This window comes from Oxyura jamaicensis, chromosome 10, assembly GCF_011077185.1.
Source record: "Oxyura jamaicensis isolate SHBP4307 breed ruddy duck chromosome 10, BPBGC_Ojam_1.0, whole genome shotgun sequence".
NCBI lineage: Eukaryota > Metazoa > Chordata > Aves > Anseriformes > Anatidae > Oxyura > Oxyura jamaicensis.
The window spans coordinates 5,838,105-5,854,360 of record NC_048902.1 but is presented as its reverse complement, the minus strand read 5'-3'; the positions used below and the strand labels follow the sequence as shown (position 1 = coordinate 5,854,360).

Here is a 16,256-nt window from a genome sequence, read left to right as displayed (position 1 = left end):
AGTGTTGCCGACCAAAGAAACCAGCTAAAATTATTAATGAGCTAACGTCATGCCTATTGCGTGTGGCAACATAGAGCTGACAGATGATTAAGTAGTACTGATTAAATTAATCTGTGCTTTGTAAAGCCTGGATGCTAATTAAGTTCCTAAACCATCCTTATTGTTGTCATGTTAAACTATTGCAGGGTTTGACCTGTCACTGTGGAAGCTCTGTTTTGGGCTTAGTTTTTTGCTATTGTATTTCATAGCAGTTAATTTTGTAGTACCAGAATGATGCGATCCATTTTAAGACTATAGTGAAAGATTCCTATTGCAATAACCTTGGTAAGGACAGGGAAGTGAACAATACTTTTGTTAAATAAGTATTATTTATCTGATTATCAGCTGCTGTAAATTGCCATTTGTTTGCTGACTTCTTTGTACTTTCTTTAGGAAGAAAGTGGGAATACTGGTGTGGTTGCCTGCATCATTTGCTTGACCAAAATGAGATAGGGCATGCAGGAGAGAAAGGATATTTTGGCAAGTAGAAGCTACCATGGTGAGTTGGATTTTATCCTTGATTACGCTGCAGAGTTTCTCAGTGATGCTAAATACATTATTTAAACCAAAATTCATATGAATATTTCTACTTCTCTGGAATTGTGTTGCACATAATATTTCCTTGGCAGCAGCGCTGACTTGAGTTCTTTCCTACTGCTTCTTCCTCCCCTGCCATTTTGGGTCCACAGAACTGCTTGAGGGGACCATCAATAAACAAAAGCAGCAAAATAGAAAGAGCTGAAAGTAGTTCCTTGCTACCATGCACACAGAAATATGTGAAACTATGGCATGTGTTCTTGATTTGACACCACAGTGTCTGTCTTGAACATGATGCTAAAAATTGATTACATGGTAGCATGATTTTTAAAGTTTTTAGGTGCTAAATACCCTCTAAAACTGTAATAATCTGCAGGGACTCAAAATGATGATATTTAAAGCTAATATGTATTCGTCAGCTCCACCTTTAAAATAGTAGTAGTTGCACACTGTACATGTATTCTTAACTAAGCTCATTAATGTTTTTTGAGAGATGTATGTGCTGTACAGATGACCACTGAAGGAAGAAAAAAATCTTGAGCCTCCATTCAAGAGGTTCAAAAAGTACACTAAGTCAGATTCCTGGGGTCATGCTTTTATGGTAGTGTCCAAAGGAGCCTTTGAAAAATGGCTCATTAGGTGATCCCTGCCCATTCTGAAAATCTGTAAAGCAGGATATCAAGGATATAATCAAATGTTGTATAACATTGCTTCAGTGCAAGAGAACTGAATACAAATTCTGCATTCTTGCATTTACTAAATTTGACTACAGGAGGTTACAGCAAGCATATTCTTCTCGTGCCTTTCAGCATGTGTACTGTTGGGGGAACCATGTCTTCTAAGCCATACAGAGTTTAAATGTTAAATCTGTCTACTTTTTCTTTGCTAAAAAAAAAAGATTTTATAGTATTCTCATAAATATAGAAGACTTCCGTGCATATTTGTGACTTAAGAGGCTTTTCTTTTTAAATGGTTTGTTACTGTATTTGACATGAAGTGTTCCATAACATTTTCATAAAGTGCACCAGTAATCATGTTGTGAGATTTTTATTTTTTCTTGGTGATTGGGAGTGGGTGGGTCTTGTTTTTTGACTACTATCAATCCTGATGATTTTTGGATTAAAAAAAAAAATATTTTTTTTAAGGATCTTAAGGATTTAAGGATGTCAGTACAACAAAATACTTGGGAGAGGTCGATTTTGCATTGCTGCAAACCGTGTATTTCCTGCCATTGTTCACTGTGATTGTCAAGAAGTCTGTACAGAACAAAGATTCATAGCACTGCAGCGTGGAAAATGTAACTGTGTTGGTGTAATTTTGTCTTTGTCAAATTTTTAAGTCTAACCTTGGGTTTGAAATTCACTGTAAATAACATTTTCCATTGCAAGGGGAACTAAAGCCTGTAAGTACATTGTCTTTGTCCCCAGTTCTGAGTTCATTTGGGATTCATTTAAACAAAAGTAAATACTGATTTACTTCTTTTACTAATTACTAATAAACTTGTTTTATAAATATTGTTGTAAATTGTAGGATGGATTCTTGGAACTTTAAGGCAGTATTCTTCTTGACCTTTGTCAGTGTGAAATTTGATACCTTTATTATGACCAACTTCCATGAAATATGCAAACTATCTCTATAGTAGACTACAGCACTTTTTAAAGATAATTCAGTATTTAAGACTCAGTAATTGCATTGGATCTACTGCAAAACCATCAGATTTGGTATTTGTGAGCTATCACTTTCACAAGAGGTGTTCATATAAGCAATGGTTTGATTGTATTTTGACCCAAGCATTCCTTGAGCTAGAGATATTACAAAAGCTGTATTTAATATCAAGTGGACTCGAGCATGTTTCTTAGAGCATATAAAGCATATAGGTTCTTCAGGTGCTTCTCCATTTCAGAAGTGGGACTTGATGTAGCAAACTATGTTAAGGCTCCTGAACTACCGCTAAGCTCAACACAAAGTTTTTCTGAACTCCACCCTCTCCTGTGGGAACTCAGTTTTTTTATTGAAGTTGTTGAGGATTAAGAATTGTTTTAGTAAAACCTTTGGGGTTCTTGCTGAGAATTTCATAAATATCCAGTTAAATCATGGAGAAAATGCTTTGTGCAAGTGTTACCTATAGAACCTTCCATCTGGAACTCTTGTCACCTCAAAAGCCCTTGTGACACTGCACTCAGCATCCACCGGTCTCGGTCTTTCTCCTTGGTTGTCAGACTAATTTTATTTGCCCTTGCCAGATCACCAGCACTGAACAGATTGCATTGCTGAGGCAAAGTCCATCCACGTTAATGGCTTGTTTAATCTTTTAAAAGTAATTATTTTATTTGGGGCAGTGACTCCAGAAAATTCTCAAATCTTGTTAGTGATAGTGGTCAAATAGAGATCAGCTGGGCCTGCATAAAATGAATGAGTCTCTACCCTGACTGCTTTGATGCTCATCCTCTGCAAAGAATTGGAAGTTCTGATAGATTTTGTTTTACACATCTACCCCAGCAGTCTGCTGTCTCCTGAGGGGCTGGTGATGGTGTCATCCAAAGCATAACAAACTACTGTGTGTAGGCTATAAAGAAACTGCATTCTTTGGGGTTTAAGAAATGTCCCAGAACTTTCTGGTAATGAGAAAGTGGCTATCGGAAAACAAATCTGATTTTTAATTTTCTAATGGAGTGCAAAAGAGGTGCATGTTATTCCATTTTATTTAAATTCCTTGGCTCCTGTTGAAGTATGTTTAGAGAAGTATTTTGTTTCATTACATTCTATTTGGTTTTGCAGTTAACGGAACACACTACCTGTCACAACAGGCAGCTTACTTCTGAATTCATCATTTGGCAGTTACTATTAATTTTAGGCTAATTCAAAACTATGTACCATTTGATTGTTTATTTGAATTTCAATATTGAATTTGTCATAGAAATCCTCATTAAGATACAATTAATAAAGACTAAGTGCTCTGTGAGGATACTCAGGCTGCTCTGCCTAATGTGGGTGGAAGTAGAAGCCTGTTTTAATTACAGGCCATGCTCTGTTATTTTGAGATTTAATTGTTATTTGGATTGGTTATTTCCATAACTATCCATTCTGAGACAATTTTGTTACATTACAACAACAATATTGGTATTGTATGAGGTACCTATTGTCAGTGTAAACACATCACTTTGCTTTTTCTAATGTAGAAAACAAGCATTCATGCTCTTTACCTCTGGTATGTACCTTTACGAGCTGTGTTATTTATTTCATCAGTGTGAGCTAGACTCATTTACTTAACCTTCATGAAAATAAAATACTTCTAATTACTAGCAGTAGAGTACAATGTTTTATACCTTACTCTTTAGTGAGAAATGCGACAAGCTACTGTTGCAAATTAAACTCAAAGACAACAAATCTTCCTAAAGTATGTGTAGTTTTCTTCAAATATAGCTTCCTGAGTTGGTTTACCTTGGAAACAGATAAGCATCAATGCCAGTGCAAGGTAGGGAAGGGAGCACATACAGTGTGGATGATGGTAGCATGGCCTTTTATTATATTTTTTATTATTTAAATAACTACATCTTTGTAGTCAATGTAGAACTGCACTTCAGACAGTGAAGGAAGGATCAGAAGTAGTTAAAATAAAACTGCCAGTTAGCACATGTAATAACGTTATAATGTAGGAAACGGTGATGAAAATACGGTCGTTGTCTTTCTACAAGCATTCCAATTTTATATAAGGCAATTAGAAACTCAAAGTTTCTAATTGATTAAACCTTTAAAATGAGAATAGTTCAAAATAAAAATGTCATCTGTTATAGATGCTGCAGGGCACTGTAATAAATTCTTGGCACTGCAGAACCTAACTATAACCCAAGCTATGCTGAAGTTCAGTCAGATTCAATTACTTATAAATTAATATACTTTTTGAACTACTTCTTTTGTGAGGACAAAAAGAATTTCAGTTAAATTGGACAAAAAATTATTCATACGTGGTCTCCGTTTCATTAATGTGCGGGGACAGAGTGTATGGATGGATAAGTTGGTACTGTTTATATAGCTAGAAGAAGCAACTGACTGATACATTGAAAGAGAAGGCAGACTGTAACATTTTTTTCTTGAGTAAATCATCTCCTTTCACGTTTTCTTCTGAATTACCTCCATAGATTTCAAGCAGCGAAAGCAGATGCTGTTGGTTTCTCATCAATGTTAGAAATCTCTGCATACATTATTCAGAGAATAAAATCCTTCTGAGTAACAAAAATAAGTTTCAGTGTAAATCAGGCCAGTGACATTCTAAAAAAAACTCTCTATGGAACAGTTAATTCTTTACAGAGGAGTAGAGGATCTTTAGCGCTCTTATAAGCTGAAATGATGTTTGGCAAGTGGTAGGCTTCAAGACTAAAAAGGGTCAAAAACTGCAATTAAGTTCCAGACATCTATTTCCCGATCACGTTTCGCTAAGCTTGGAGCTGAGTCAACATCCTTTGCAAAATGTGTACTGCATGTAATTATGTTCCATATATCGTTGCACTGGAGGCTGGGAGATGTGATTGTTCCATTTGTGTTCTTAAGTTATTTACTGTTGCTGTTTCATAAAAATGAATTGCATGCTGGTGATTTAATAAACTAGCAAATGCCTTATTTACGTTATTAAACAGACAAGGATTAAAAGAATGTTTTATGGGAATATCTTGGTTGAAAAGTTGCATAAGACATTTGATGTTTTATATGGTGGTGTATTTTATTTTGTATGGGGAATGATCTTTTTATGCGGAAAATAAAAATAATTTGCCCTCTTTTTCAATAATTATAGTTAACAGAGACTTTAATTTGTACAATGGAATCATTTCAATCAATTTTCATTGCTTTTTAAAGCTTCTGCTAGAATTGCTTGATACTATGATGGTACAAGACAATGCAGATACCACCCAAGAGGAAACCAGTTGTCTCTTCTCTTTATCTCTGACTGGGTGAAGCTCTGCGAGTCGCTGCAGCTGCTTATCAAGAACAGATTTTGCAGTAGGCAATGACAGAACTGTAAAATACTGAGGGACACTCATGTGTTCTTGAATGTGATCTGACTTATCTTCAGTACTTCTGTTGAAACAGGAATGTTCTGGAAGTTAATGAAGGTTGGAAGCACATGTGAGGGCAGTAAGACTCAGTAAAAATAAAGTAGATGGCTGTCCGTTTACTTTATGTCTTATATCAAGTTGTTTACACTGTAGGAAGGACAAGCACGGGGGGAATTCCCAGTATGCCTCTAAATGAATTGTTTCTGAAAGCTGGAGCCAAGCAAAGCTGTATGCAAAATAGCTTTCTTCTTTAAAAGTTCAGCTTCTAAAAAAGCAGGAAAAAAACTGGGATTATAATTGATTAATTGGGTTAGTAAACTGTGCTGTGGTGAAAAGAGGTTCACTGTACCTGTTCGTTTCCATACTGTGTATTTGAGCCAGTGAGTCAAGTTCTCCAATTTGTCTTGCAGTTGCTGATAAACAGGGCTAATACCTGGCTTCTTAAGGGGACACAAAGTGATAAAATAACTTCTGCACAGAAAAACAAGACCCCCCCAAAATGATCTCTTTGTTTTGCGGTATAAGGTTACACTAAAATATGTATATTTAGTATTGAATTGTTGGTATAGATATTTAAATTCGATGCTGTCATTTCTGTAATGTCTATGAATTGATCCAACATGTTATAAAATTGATTGCATTTTTTAGGCAATATGTATAACAGAATATTTGTATGATGCGACTTTAACCATCTTCTGTAACTTAGGCTCCCAAGATAGCTACTGCAGACTCCAGAGGGCAACTGGATCACCTTGTCTACATCTGTAAACTGTCCTGGGAGAACTTCACATCTCCATTTGTGTATCGATTTGTCTGGCAGAGGCTAGGGGCTCTGAAATTCTTGCAGTGTCTTTGTCCATCACTTGATAAGAAAGCATAAACCTTCAGCTATGGCCTTAGGATTTGCAAATCAGGATTATGCTCAGCTGGAAATTAAGTTTTGAACTCAGACATCATTAGAGAGTGTCATGTTAGCAAACTCACAAGCATGTAGCCTTGAACTGGTATGAAGCGACATGAAAGGAGGAAAGCATTTTTAGCCTCCGTTAGTAACAAACGAGACTTTGCCCATCTGTCCATATGTCATTCCCAGTTCCCCTGAAACCATTGTGCAATTTGAAAAATAGTTAGAGTTGTGTAAGCTAATAAAATACTTAAAAAATTGTGTACATCTGTGGCTGCTGGAGAAGATGGAAATTACAACCTTACTGATTTCTGAGCTCTTTGACAGCAGTTGTCTGGTCAGTCTAATGCACATGTGGTTCTGGACTGCCTCTGGGATGTGCTGGTGGTGGCTGAAGTTCAGAGTATAAAGGACAGATTTTTTTAAAAAAAAATGAAACAAAATTAAAAACAAAAAAAAGCAGGCTTCTTTTTGCTACTCACAGGAAAAACTTCCTGTGAAGCTGGTAGGGTTTTACAAGTAAGTTTCACATGTCAAATTGATTCTGTGAATTCACATTAGCTGTGCCACAAAGTGTGCCAGTATTTGTGTAGTGTTATTAACTGAAGGTAGATACATGGGTCCAGACAAAACTGAAGAGATCCTCACCTGCAGTGTTAAGAGCTGGTTCTTGTTTCTGAAAAAAAGTTAGAGCCGTTTGTAAACCTGGAAGGTCACTGACTTCGTGCTGCTTATCACACTTGTGCCTGTTAGTGCAGCTTCTGGGGTGCTTTCAGAATGAACTTGAGTTTTAGCTTCCACAATCAACAAGTTGTGGAATCAACAAGGTTTGCTTTCCTGTCTACTGACTGCAGCTCCAAGAAATTAGCTTGTTCTGTCTGTCATGAAATGGAGAAGACTTGCAGTTAACCGACTGGTTCAGCAGAGTGAAAATCAAAAGATTCTTTTCCAAAGCTTTGGTAATTAAGAGAACAGCTGACTCAGGTGAGGAAATACTGCACATGATCACTGTCTGGCAAACTGACTGATTTAGTAGAAAGTTTACTGACATAAACAATAAAAACATTTTTTTTCCAAACAGGTTTTTGTAAAATGAAGCAGATAAACGAGTTAGCCTGTTTCTCTGCTTCTCATCCTCTGATCAGTCACTCATTCAGCCACCATTTTGATCAGCCCAATTAGTTGCTTTTTTGCAGATGATGGAAGAGCATAGTTTGTAGCAAAATCTTTTTTTTCCTCTTCTATGTGATCCACAGTCTTGCCTGTTTGAGCACTTGCTGTAACAAGCACTACTGCTGTATTGTGGGACCAACTCCCCACCTCATGTAATAGCTTTCCTCTTCCCCCCCACTGACCCCTTCTCAGCTGTCTGTGCTTTGTTTGACTTGCAACTGTAATTATAATCTTTGAAATCATCCCTTTTCCACCTCCACATCTTTTTATTATGAATCAGGAGTCACGGAATTCTTTTTGTTCCTTGTTTTTCTGTTGAATAAGCAGACCTGATAGTTGGGAATAAGAATTTTGTGCCATGCTCCTTTGAAGAATTTCTATTGAAATGACAGTGCGTATCATCCAAAGTGACAATACTTTTTTCTTCTAAAAATAAATAGCAACAACTCCCAGTCAGCTTTGCTATGCATTTAGTTTCAGATCAGCAGCTAAGCACGTGTTTTGATCCATGTCTTTAAAGAATAATAAATGCTGTGAAAGAGAATGTCACTTCGGATAGCTTCAACGATTTGATTTTTTTTTTTTTTAAGGCATGATGATCTATTCCAGTTTATTTTCTAGGGCTTTTTTAATGTAAAAAGGAGCCAAATGTTTAAGATAAGTTGAAATATTTATATATATAAATAATTCATTTTGCAGTAGATTGAACTGAAAGATATTTGTGTGCTGAAGCTTGCAGTAAGCTATGCAGAACAAGTTCTAATTCCTTAGTGACGTTGTCATCAGGTTTGATGAGTAGGCTTAAGGGGAATACAAATTCTTTTGTATTTTCCCCTCCTTTTTTGTCTAGTAGCCTGTGATGAGCATTTTTCTTCGGGGGAGACTGTTCTTAGTTTAAGTTTACAGGCACTGTTTTTATATGTGAGCTTGGTACAGATGTTAAAAACAACAACAAAATGGGCACCTTTATTATATGCTTTAGCTGTTGCCCATAGACATTAATATTCAGTGTGGTGGAGGGTTTTTGTTCCCCCACCTCCAGGCTTATTTTGCAATCAATAGCAATTTCCATTTTTTTCTGGCTTCCTAAATTTTCTGTTTCACACACTAATATTTAACTCCAACTGTGTCCTGCTTTTCATAGCACGTAATAACAGGTGATGATGGCAATGATAATTAGAACTAATGGTCTACTTCTTAGAGACTCTGAATATCCACTAATCCTGTTGAAGTTATTCAGAAATACTCAACAGCTCTCAAAAATTAAGCTGCACCTTTTTTAAATCAAATTTGACCGTCTGTTAGTTGCCAGTGCTTTTTTTGTTGTTGTTATTTATTTTGTATGTTTCCTTGTAGCACTTTCCTTGATGCATCAGGTTCCAGTTTTTCATGGTGAGCCTGAACGTCCTGTTAGTTATGATTATTATTACTTTTTAAATTGTCTGAATTACAGTAAAAAATTAAAAGGCAGAGGTTGACAATTGTTATGACTGCAGAGGTAGCTACATCTTACTTGCAGTGAGAGAAAACTTAGAATGTTACCAAATTGATTTGACTAAATGAAAAAAGGATTTTCTTGCTGTTTAGTGCATTTTACGTATTCTTAAAATGTTGATGAAGAGCCATTTTCAACACTAGATAATTTCACAATGGCCATGTTACTAGATTTTTGCTTGATAATGAAGTGTAATTTATAGTTCACTAATACGTATAGGCCTAAGTGGAAAGGAGTTGCAACATGAAGAGACAGTGAGAAAGAAAACAATTATAATAGTGCAGAACTTCTTTTGCCTTTAAAAAAAAAAAAAAAGAAAAAAAAAAAAACATTTTTTTGTTGTTACTTGAAATCTTTAATAACATGACAAAATGACAAGCGACCAAGCTTGCTGTTTTGGTACTTCAGTGAAGTAAGTTTTCACCTCTTCCCATTGTCCCTGTCAAGGTATCTCTCTAACTGGAGAGTGAGAGGTCTCTGATAAGGTTCAAAAATATCTATTTAGCATGTCTTCTCCAGTAATGTCTATACTAATATTTCACAGCTGTATAAAGCTTTCACATGCTCTTCATACGAACTGGACTAATGCTGCTAGCAACCTCAGAGGCTAGTAATCACCAGCTAGAAGTTTGTCAGTTTTAGAGCAGATCATACTGAAACCAGAGGCACAGAAGTTAACCCAGATGTACTGCCTAACACCTGTCAGTGGCAGACTCCATTCCTTCCTCCTGTCAAGGCTGGTTCCTCAACAACATTTTTAGCTGTAGAAATGGCCCGAGTCAAGACAATCTGAAGCTTTGCCTCTGCTGGAGACAGTTCATTGTCAGAGATGGCATTGTAAATCCACCTTCTGTAGGTATTTCTGTAAGTCAGCTCTGGTACGACTTTGTCAGTTCTAGCAGTCCTTCAAACAAATTAATTTAAACTGTCAGGGACTTTTTTTTATTTTTATTTTTAATCCAGTGCAACTGTGGCTGCATGTGATTGTTGGTCACAAGCTAGACTAATCAGTTCTTTGAAACTTGTCATTTCTATTTAAGAAAGACCTAAGTAGTGATAGTGACTATCCTTACTGTAAACAGATCTTTCTTCAGATGGTCTGTTACCAGTCACACTTCTTAAATATTTCTGCTTCATTACTATTAGGCATTGTGTATCCTTCATATGTTGCTTGAACTAAATTCCATCCTTGCAAAGAACTGATAATCAATGCCACTGTAGGTAAGCCTTGTTCTGAATATAGAACTTAGGCTGAACGAGCCTAGCCTTACTAGAACTAAGAACCAAGCTGATGTAGCTTTTGTATTCTCCTAAAATCACTTCAAATTCCATGCTTGAAGCAAAACTAATGGAAGGGACCGCACACTTGAGTCTTTGTGGAGAGGTGCTCATCCAGGTGCAACACACTGTTAGTGAAAAAGGTTTTCAGAACTGTGCTGCTGGTACAAAGCTACAGAGAAGATGGTAGGAAGTGTTTTGGTCCTGTTTCAGAAGAATTGAATAATTAGGTCCCTTTTGAGTTTAGGGCAAAGATTACATGTGAGTCTTAGAGAACTGAGGCGGAGTGGAGGAAGCTTCTTCAGCACCTTGGCTGTGATTACTTCCAAATATCAGACAAAAATAGGGAAAAATGAGAAAATGATTGTGAGCATTCATTCTTCATGAAGAAGGCGGTTATCTGGCCTTGGCTGATTTTTGAAATACTTACGTAACATCCTTATTCTGTGTTTCCTTGTTTTCTTTGCTAACTTCCCATGGAAGTTATTGCAGGGACCAAACAAATGTAGAAAGATGAGTTAAATTTGTCCCCATCAAAATAATTGCAGCTGAGGTTACTCTGCAGCCTGAACCTTTTCATAGCTTTTTTATTTTATGCTGTATACTTAACCACTTTATGCTGTATACTTAAATTTCCATATATTTCTCATGGACCGAATTGTGGTCATATGGGGAGCATTCTTCAGTTTATTGGATCACTATGCAGAAAAATACAACAGACAAGAAGAAAAAAAGTTACGAAGTTGTATTTGATGAATCTTAATAAAATAAACTGAGAAATTTTTAAGTGAGAATTATCATTTTCATGTAGGGTAGCCCGTAGGATATTTTTGCACATTCATAATTCATATTTTTCTTCATTTTCTGGGTTGTGCCCAAGTAATCTGTTTAATGCAAACTATTGCACACAGTAATTTATCTGCATTGATAGTAGTGTATCCATTAGGCTGTTGGTGTCAAAGGTAAAGTAGGTTCTTGACAGCGATAGATATCATTCAAGTAGTGCAGAATAAATGCAATGATTAATGTCTTGTCTTTTTTTTTTTTTTTTCTTCCAGATTTCTCAGGGGACACAATTTTGCTTATTCATACCTTCTACTGTGGCAAAAATGGATTATTTTCCTCACCAAAAACCAGCAGCATAACACCCATCCAACACTTGCCTCAAGGAAATCTTATTTAAAGTCTGTTCAAAGTAAGTCAAAATAAAAACTTGCTTAAAGGTAGCTCTAATCTGCTGTGTATCTATTTATGGCTCAAGAACAAGCAGCCGTAACAAGAGAACTAATCTTAGCAGTCTGGCTTTTCAGCAGCAGCTGTTTGTTCTTAAATGAAAGTATTGGAGGAAATAACTTGCTGTAAAGCAGAGGTTGAGGTTGAGCTACTTCCTGACCACTGCATGCCAGTGCGTCATACCTGTGTAGTCTGTTCCTCTCCCCGCAGCCCCCAGTAGAAGTTCACTGCAGTACATAGCAAATCAGACGATATGGGGTTATGCATGAATAACACAATCAAAAAGATTATCTGCATTGTAAATGAAGACTCAGATTCACGTTGCTATGACAATTCTAGAATTCACAATGTAGAAATAGTGGGCTATTTAACTCAAAATGTAAGAAACTGCAAGTGTTTATGCTGTTTTTCATTGTGTTGGTTTTTCAGCTGCTTGCATTTCATGGTGCCTATAGGCCTGAGTGTTGCATTTTAATGCAATTTGAACTTAAAAAATTAAAATTAAAGAAACTGCATGTTATATCCAATAATGGTTATTTGGGTATCTTGCTTTTTTTAAAAAATATATACTGAAGTAAAATGTATGCATGCAGAGTATTTGCAGAGTGCATAGTATGTATATGTTAGAGAAAATGGTGTGGTTAGAGCTTTGGCCAGGATACCATCTTTATCTGAAGGATTAAATCTGGAGGAATAAGTTCAGTATTGGAAAACAATATTACTATTATTTTTTTTTTTTTTGTAGCAGCATCAGGTAAAATGTGTGAGACAAAAGTAAAGGAAAAATTCAAAATGAGGAGAAAATCTACCATGTCCAAATTCCTTATATTCTGTAGAGATGTGTTCTGGTAGAAGAGATATAGGTTACTTAATGAAATTGTGCATTTAATAAGAGGCCTCAAATTGTATTTCTAGTACAGTGCAATGTGCTGCCCACTTCTTTATCATTCTCCCGTATAAAATAATAATTAATACTTGAATTTGACTTAAATCACAGAATCACAGAATAGTCTAGGTTGGAAGAGACCTCCAAGATCACTGACTCCAACCTCTGACCTAACGCTAATAAATCTTCCACTAAACCATATCCCTAAGCTCTACATCTAAACGTCTTTTAAAGACCTCCAGGGATGGTGACTCCACCACTTCCCTGGGCAGCCTATTCCAGTGACTAATAACCCAGTAAAGGTTCAATAAAGAAGTTCTTCCTAATATCCAACCTAAACCTCCCCTGGCACAACTTTAGCCCATTCCCCCTCGTCCTGTCACCAGGCACGTGGGAGAACAGACCAACCCCCACCTCGCTACAGCCTCCTTTCAGGTACCTGTAGAGTGCAATAAGGTCGCCCCTGAGCCTCCTCTTCTCCAGGCTGAACAGTCCCAGCTCCCTCAGCCGCTCCTCATAAGACTTGTTCTCCAGACCCCTCACCAGCTTCGTTGCCCTTCTCTGGACCCGCTCAAGCACCTCCATGTCCTTCTTGTAGCGAGGGGCCCAAAACTGAACACAGTACTCGAGGTGCGGCCTCACCAGAGCCGAGTACAGGGGGACGATCACCTCCCTAGCCCTGCTGGTCTCACTATTTCTGATACAAGCCAGGATGCCGTTGGCCTTCTTGGCCACCTGAGCACACTGCTGGCTCATATTCAGCCGACTGTCCACTATCACTCCCAGGTCCTTCTCCGCCTGGCAGCTCTCCAACCACTCATCTCCCAGCCTGTAGCTCTGCTTGGGATTATTACGCCCCAGGTGCAGGACCCGGCACTTAGCCTTGTTAAACTTCATGCAGTTGACCCCAGCCCATCGGTGCAGCCTATCCAGATCCTCCTGCAGAGCCTTCCTACCCTCGAGCAGATCGACACACGCACCTAACTTGGTGTCGTCTGCAAACTTGCTGAGGGTGCACTCGATCCCCTCGTCCAGATCATCGATGAAGATGTTAAAGAGGACTGGCCCCAGCACCGAGCCCTGGGGGACTCCACTAGTGACCGGAATGCATAAAATGGAACTTTGTTTTAGGGACATTCCATTTTTATCAGTGGCATTACATTTATCTCTTGCACTGCTGCCTTCTGCCAGAATACAATTAGGGCACCATGAGGACTTGTGAGTAAAGTAAAGGGGATGCTGTAACTGTCTTATGTTCAGGCCCTTCATCTGTTTATCTGCATGAATACAAAAACATTACAGCAATGAAGCTGTTTTATCCTGAAAAAATCTGGATGGACGGATGTGGAGGATCCTTTCCTGGAAATGTTCTGTCTCCTGCTTGTTGGTTTATTTCAGTTCTAGACCTGTTTCCATGAACTTCTCATTTATCTATGATGTTTTTCCCCTCTGAGAATATAATCATTTATAACACCATAGTGTTATGAAATGCTTTTGAGTTTCTGTGAAAAAATTGTAAAAGTGTTCCTGTAGAACAGTGGGGCAGGAACACTGCCTGAGCAGGTGAATTAGTTCCCCTGCGCACGCGTCTGGCATGGGGCTGGTGCTGTGCTTTTGGCCAGGCTGTCAGCAGTGGCGCGGTGCAGGTAAAGCACCTCTCGGGGCCCTTGCTGTCAGTGACTGGGGGTGGTTTAAGGGGACTCTGGTACTTTAATGTATTGAGTGTTTCTAGCTTTCAGCGATGTTTCTTCAGTGGGAGTGTGCCACAGCTTTTAAGCACAGCATGATCTTTTCAGTCTTTCTTTTCTACATTCTTTTATTTTAGCCTAAAATATAAGGTCCTAACCTCTAATTCTTAAATAATTCTCAAATGATGATTCAGTGGAGTCCTTTATCAATAGTTGTAGCTTCAAAGAATTCAAATAAATAAATGAGTAGTAGATGCTTTAAATAGTATTTCTGAAAGTGAACAGTCTTTCTCTTCTCTTGGATAATAGTACTTCACTGGCTCCCACGGGGGGTCATTGTGTTGACGGAGGATTCTTCAGCACAGCTTCCAGCATTGTCTATTTTTCCACTTCTGTGTCAAATGTATCAGTTCAGGGCTCGTCTACACAAGATACCAAGGAGAATTGATGCAAGTCAGCTAAATGTTGGAATGTAAAGATGGCAGCTTAAAACCCACCAAGTGTCTGTGTGCACTCTCCCATTCATTTTTAAAGTGGCCTCTAGTGAATTTAGTTTAATCCACTTCAAAGGCAAGATGAGCCAAACCAAATTAAGGCCACATTTTTATTCCCAGATGGAAGTGTTAGCAAAGGAATTTAATGGACTCGGACAAATCCAGTTAAATTAATTTGGGTTGATTTTCCTGTGTCTCATTGTGTAGACAAAAACTTAGTAGTAAGGCCTGATTGGAGCTTTTTTTCGTCATTCTTCTTTACCTTTTATTCCTATAATGCTGGTATTTTAAGAAAGTAACCGATAATTGTCTCAGTCACTAAGTGTTGTCATCTTACATGTTTTGGGAATCAACGTTTTGTAACTAATTCATAAAGATCTGACTTTGCTCTCAAGTCTCGTGCATATTACCGTATATTAGGCAGTTGTTACTGTTTTGGCTGTTCCAGCTAATGCCTTTTAGCTCATCACTGTAGCTACATCCTCTGTCATGATCTCAACCATCCAGCAACGTTTTAAAGCTTTTTTTTTTTTTTTTTTTTTTTTTTAATACCCTCCTCTCCTCTGCAATACTCTCCAATACTCTCCTCTCCTCGTTTTTGCAGAACTGGGTGGTTCTTATAGTATTTAAGTGTTGACCATACGTCCCCTTTATAATGCAATTACACATTGTCTCTTAGTGGAGTGGTTTGCCATTCTGACAGCAGAACGCAGTAAGGTGCAGCTAATTTGAATGAAGGTCTTTGTCACTTGAAGCATCTTATGATAAGAACATATAAGTAATATTAATGAAAAGTAGTTTTTCACCATACACATGTACACATCTATACACACAGTTTATATATAGGTAGGTATGTATGTAACAGGATTAGTTCCTTCTACCATCTCTGCTGGTGAGGAGCTGGTCCTCCAGGCTCAGTAGTACAGAGGCCTTTGGGAACATTTTGGAGAAATATTCAGTAGCTTAAGTGGTAGTTAAATAGTAGTTTGTGCAGAGGCATTTCCTGAACACCATCTTTCACTGGAGTTCTGTGAGCATAACAAGTCCAGTCGTACTAAACAGACTGCAAAGTTTAGAACTACTTCACCTCCAATGAAAGAGAAGTGTGTGTATGTAAATACATGCATATTTAATTCTTTAGGATATGTTCTAACTGTAAGCTTAAAATCTGCATTTAATCTCTATGTGCTAAAACTGGAGGCTCTGTGAAGATAAAAGTGGAGCAGCAGATGAAACCCAGAAGATACTTTGTGATATGTAGAGTAGCACTAGCTACCTACCTTCACGTCTGCATTGATTTCTGTGTGTCTTATTAGGCTGTGATGTTATGGTTTTCTTCTGCCACCTTCTCTTTGACACAAATTTTGCCCAAACTCCATGTGCTTATTTTCCTCCTTCCAGTTATTGGATGGTCATAAATAAATAAATAAATAAGAATTACAGATTTGACAGATTTGTACACCTTTCATCATATAGCT

The 16,256-nt window shown here is 37.6% G+C and overlaps 1 protein-coding gene across 3 annotated transcripts in view; it reads left to right on the top strand.

Annotated features, from left to right (window-relative positions):
* Positions 1-16,256, top strand: part of OTUD7A (OTU deubiquitinase 7A) — a 114,023-nt gene that overhangs the window by 48,228 nt on the left and 49,539 nt on the right. For all 3 annotated transcript variants that reach the window (XM_035336015.1, XM_035336013.1, XM_035336014.1), the window contains exons 3-4: positions 433-538; positions 11,536-11,672. The gene's annotated coding sequence lies outside the window, so the exon portion shown is untranslated. The remainder of the gene's footprint in view (positions 1-432; positions 539-11,535; positions 11,673-16,256) is intronic.